The sequence below is a fragment of the Eubalaena glacialis genome, chromosome 12, assembly GCF_028564815.1.
Source record: "Eubalaena glacialis isolate mEubGla1 chromosome 12, mEubGla1.1.hap2.+ XY, whole genome shotgun sequence".
Lineage (NCBI taxonomy): Eukaryota > Metazoa > Chordata > Mammalia > Artiodactyla > Balaenidae > Eubalaena > Eubalaena glacialis.
The window spans coordinates 33,287,076-33,292,624 of NC_083727.1; positions in this window are offsets into that span (position 1 = coordinate 33,287,076).

Below are 5,549 nucleotides of genomic sequence, written 5' to 3' on the forward strand. Positions count from 1 at the left end.
GTCTGGGTGAGACCTGGTTTTGAATTCGTGGCCACTTTTTGGTTGTGGAGTCTGAAGCCAGTTAAAATGGTGTTACTGATATTTAGGCCAGTCACATTGTTTGGGGCTGATTAAATGTAATAGTATATATGAAGTACCTAACGCAGTACCTGGCAAAAAATAGACACATTAAATACTATTTCCCTTCTGCTTTAGAAATTAACCTGATGTCACCCAAACTTGCTTTGCTGATGATAAAGAATTCGCTTGTTTCCGTTTGTCCTTCTGTGCTTCCAAGCTTCCTGTGCTGCAGAGGGAAGATTTTTGTCTTTTAGCCAGCAGGTGGCAACCAAATTAAAGCTAAAAGTTCACCTCATTTTGGTAACTGGTAAGAATGTTGCCTCTTCATATTAATGCTTAATGGAAATGACATGTGGATGGAAAACATTTGGCTCTGGAGTCACTCCTGGTTGAAGGCATTTTTAACGCGAGGCCCCAGATCTAGAAGAATTGTTTTCTTAAGCCTGCTTTTGATTTGAGTACCAGAGTACTACGGTCATACATCTCCTCAGAGGCTTGTCAGAGGAATCATCCAGATTTATGCAATATTGTGTTGAAAATAATGAATCTGTTCACTCGATTTGGCAGTTTAAAAAGCAGAGTGAAAAGCAAAGCCATCAATTGATAAAATAGAGCGGTTGTAAAAAGTCTACTTCATTTTATTTTTAATCTAGTTTTATGTGAATTTTGGGGGGTTTACCCACTGAATTTGTGTGATTTTTAAATAAAGCACACCTTTTGACTAAAAAGACATGAAAAGGTATAAGCAGGATAGAACCCTTTGTAAATCCTGTCTTTGAGTCTTTGTTTTGTTTTGTTTTACCTATAAAGTGGGGGTAAAATTGTCATCACATATTGTTGGAAGGATTAAAGTAGAGGATGTATGAAAAGCACTTAGTAGGGTGCATGGCACACAGTAAGCAAACATAATAAATGGTACTACTGGGAATTCCCTGGTGGTCCAGTGGTTAGGACTTGGTGCTTTCACTGCAGGGGCCCAGGTTCGATCCCTGGTCGGGGAATTAAGATCCCGCAAACCTCGAAGCGTGGCCAAAAAAAAGGTACTATTTAGATGATTTATGTCATTATCACAGAATCACTAAAGGTAGAAGGGATCTGAGGCCCCCTGTGATCTAACCTTTTCTTTATACGGTGAGGAAATTGAGGCATAGAAAAAGTACCATGCAGAAAGTCACAGAGATAATTAGCATTAACATCAGTTCTGGAAACCAGATCTCCTGAAGGCACTGTTTTTAACACTGATCGCTAGGTGAGTCATTAGCTCGTTCCGGCTGGACATGGATGCTGTAGAGAATGGCTGTCTAGGATCAGCTACTTCTTTTCTAGGGATTGTGGGCAGGGTAATGGGCGTGGCAGATGCTGTGATGGACTGCCTTTAGAAGAGAGGTCATGATCAAAGCACTGTCACGTGATACATGCCGCTGCTATCCTTTGAGATAAAGTCGACTCTAAACAGTAAGATAAAGCCCTAATACCAGCTTCCTTTTCCAAAGCAAGTCCCTGCTGTGCCTGCTTTCTCTCAACAGGAAGACCAGACCTACTGGCCATTGTCTTTGATGCATGTTCAGCATCCTGGGATTGTCAGGAATGGCTAAGTGTCACCACCACCACCTGTGTTCCAGGAAAAAGAGTTAGTGACACCTGTGGCTAAAGCTGCTGTCCTATGGCTCCCCTTAATGATTTGCAGTTTCCTGTAAAAGGCCTTTCAAGCAGTAGACAGAGGGGCAAACATCTGCCCCCTTATTTAGTTTGCTGCTCGCCACTCTTAGCCATCTAGTATCTCTAGAGGTCAGGGATTTGGGGACACTGTGCTTTGAATCAGTTGGTAGCTGTCACCATCGTATCTGTATAACCTGCCAATGTGGGAACTGTGATCCATCACACTGTCAGGGAAGTTCACGACATGATGTACCCTAGACCAATTGTGTCAGGGCTGGAGGGAGCGCAGAGGTCCCCACGTGCCATGCAGCCCTTCGTTTTCTAAATCAGAAAATTCAGCAGGACTTCACTGGGCTGTCACATCCAGAATGACTGCAATTGTTTCTCCTTCCTTGTTTTTTTCCACCAGTCCTTATACCTGGCAAAGATAATACTTTGGGCGTCTTAATTCTAGTTGGAGATGTTCAAAACCCAACCAAAACATAAATGATGGTGCTTCAAAGCTGGCAGTAATGGGCTTAAGTACTCTGTCATGCGCTTGTACATATTCTGTAGTGCAATTGTTTCTTCCTTTTCCCTGACACTTTTCCCATTTCAGGGCTATCCCTCACTCAGGTCTTTGTTAGACTGACAGAGCTTGGATTTACTACATTTCCTGAGACTATTCATATCAAAAATCACACCAAGACCGCAGGGGAACAAGTAAAAGAAAATCTGAAACCCATGGGGATGTTACAGTTATAAGTATAAGAGCGATTTGGGTGGGTAGCATACAGTTACCTTCTCAGAGATGCTCAACTCAGAATACCAGATGGATTGCTGCCCCTGATCCCTATAGATCTGAGGAAAGGACCCTGACTAGTGTAGTGTTTCTAGGCCAGATTCATGAGGCAAGAATGCATGAAGGATGTTTCTGGCTCGGGAATAATTTGAAATAGCTAAGTTAACAACATCTCTAATGTCTAGGCTTTATAAAGCAAAGGTCTTCTAAAATTAGATACTTGTAATTTATAATTAGGCTTAATTATAGTTGTTGATTAGTGATGCCAGTGGTAGTTTAGTGCTGTGGGGGAATTACAGACTTTGTGCTCTTCTCTGGATGCGTTTTTCTCATGTATCCTGATGCTCAGTAAGATAAAGACAGATTGAGACTGTTGACAAATTAGTCAATTCTAGTATGATAGTGACTCTGGTTTCTTTAGGAAAGGGGAGGTGAAAGAACAGAGTGAAAATGATTATTTTTCCTTCCTATTTCAGAATGCATAGTTGACACGGCTTCACAGATGATATAGGGTTGTATTAACAATGATTGATTCAGTAGAATAGCTTATTCTTACCACAGCATTTATCTTATCAGCCAAGAAGCTGTTCTAGCAGGGATCCAGATCTACTGCATTTCTCAATTATGCTGTTCTCAGGGTTTGCACTGACCTATTCATCCTCATCTGTGGGGAAGCAGGACTCTTGAGGCTTTTGTGTCCTTAGCCAGACCAGTGGCTTTGACATGGGTACTTTGGCATATTCAGTCAATAAATACTAATGAGTGACTGTGTCCAGACATTATATTGAAAGTATAGAGATGGTTAGAACTTTTTGCCCTCAAGAACCATATAATCTTATAGAGTCTTCGTGTGTGTTACGTGTGTGTGTGTGTGTGTGTGTGTGTGTGTGTGTGTGTTGGGAGTGGGGGGGAACGGGGAGTTACCAGAAATAACTTCAGTATAACAGGATGAGAGGTAGAATAGAGGACCAAGCATATTCTATGGGAACATGTTATTGGTGAAATTATCACATGTTGAAGTGTTGTTCATACTTCAGTAATTCAGCCTTTCTTTAGAATGTCCAAGGGAGATCTAAGTTAATGCCTGGAACTTCCTTGTGAGAAATAAAGGCTTTCACTCTTTAAAATGCTAGGCAAGTATGTGTCTTAATGGTACACATTTAACTAAAATGCCTGAAAAAAACAGCCTCAAATCCCTCTTAGAGTGGGACAGGGTACAGAGAGAAAAGGAAAGTAAGCAAGTAGGGCAAATGCTTTGCTACATAGCTGACTCTGATCCAGGGGGATTTAGTTATTAGCACCAAGTATTATCTCAGTGTAAGAGTAAGTCACCTTTGGAACAATCCTTTGTTATGAACCTAGAATTCATTATAATAAGATTCCAGTGACTATATTATAACTTTAAGACATACAAAGGCTGAGAAATATTAGTAGCTTAACTTTCCCTGGAAAGAATAAGACTTGCTCACTACAGAGGGAATGTGTACAGCACTTGTATGATGAAGTATGGGACCATGGTATTTCTCTTTCCAATGAAAATAAATGTGAGGGCGTCTTGTCTATTTAATTGTAAGACATAATAGTGTTCAGAGGACTGTAGCTCTGGTACTATGCTCAGCTGCTAGTAACCTGTACTCCAAGTTTCCATTAATGACACAACAATGCTCAAACTGACACAACACAAATCTGCTTGAGATTGGAACTTCTAACTGCACCATGATATTCCTTTTGACAGATGCCATGAGCAACATGCCTTAGTATAAAAAAGACTGTATGATTGATTTAAAGTCAGGAGACGTGGGTTCAAATGTGAACCCTGCTGGCTCTCTCTCTTGTAAATTCCTTACTCTTTCTAACTAATCTTTCAGCTTCCTCATTTGTCAAACTGAGGCAAAGAACTGAGGATTAATTGAGAAGGAGTAAAATAGCACAGAGCAGCATATAATTGGCATTTAATAAATGCATTTTTTTTCAGCTGGGGGAATCTAAGAATTTGCACCCACTAGCTTTTTGTAACTTCCTTATTTCATTCGTATTTATCAATTTATTACCATCAACTAATACAGTGCCTGGCACTAGTAAATGCATGGCAAAAGTATTTGCCAAATGAATAAACTGATGTGTGTCCAATGAACATAGTCTCACAGAAAAATAAACCAATGAACTGACAATAATTATGCCATGAGTGATCTTTTTTTTTTTTTTTTTCCCATCCCCACCCCACAGCGGTTTTCCACCCTTGGTGTCCATACGTTTGTTCTCTACATCTGTGTGTCAACTTCTGCCCTGCAACCCGGTTCATCTGTACCATTTTTCTAGGTTCCACATACATGCGTTAATATACGATATTTGTTTTTCTTTTTCTGACTTACTTCACTCTGTATGACAGTCTCAGATCCATCCACGTCTCAACAAATGACCCAATTTCGTTCCTTTTTATGGCTGAGTAATATTCCATTGCATATATGTACCACAACTTCTTTATCCATTCGCCTGTCGATGGGCATCTAGGTTGCTTCCATGACCTGGCTATTGTAAATAGTGCTGCAATGAACATTGGGGTGCATGTGTCTTTTTGAATGATGGTTTTCTCTGGGTATATGCCCAGTAGTGGGATTGCTAGATCATATGGTAATTCTATTTTTAGTTCTTTAAGGAACCTCCATACTGTTCTCCACAGTGGCTGTATCAATTTACATTCCCACCAACAGTGCAAGAGGGTTCCCTTTTCTCCACACCCTCTCCAGCATTTGTTGTTTGTAGATTTTCTGGTGATGCCCATTCTAACTGGTGTGAGGTGATACCTCATTGTAGTTTTGATTTGCATTTTCTCTAATAATTAGTGCTGTTGAGCAGCTTTTCATGTGCTTCTTGGCCATCTGTATCTCTTCTTTGGAAAAATGTCTATTTAGGTTTTCTGCCCAATTTTGGATTGGGTTGTTTGTTTCTTTAATATTGAGCTGCATGAGCTGTTTATATGTTTTGGAGATTAATCCTTTGTCCGTTGATTCGTTTGCAAATATTTTCTCCCATTCTGAGGGTTGTCTTT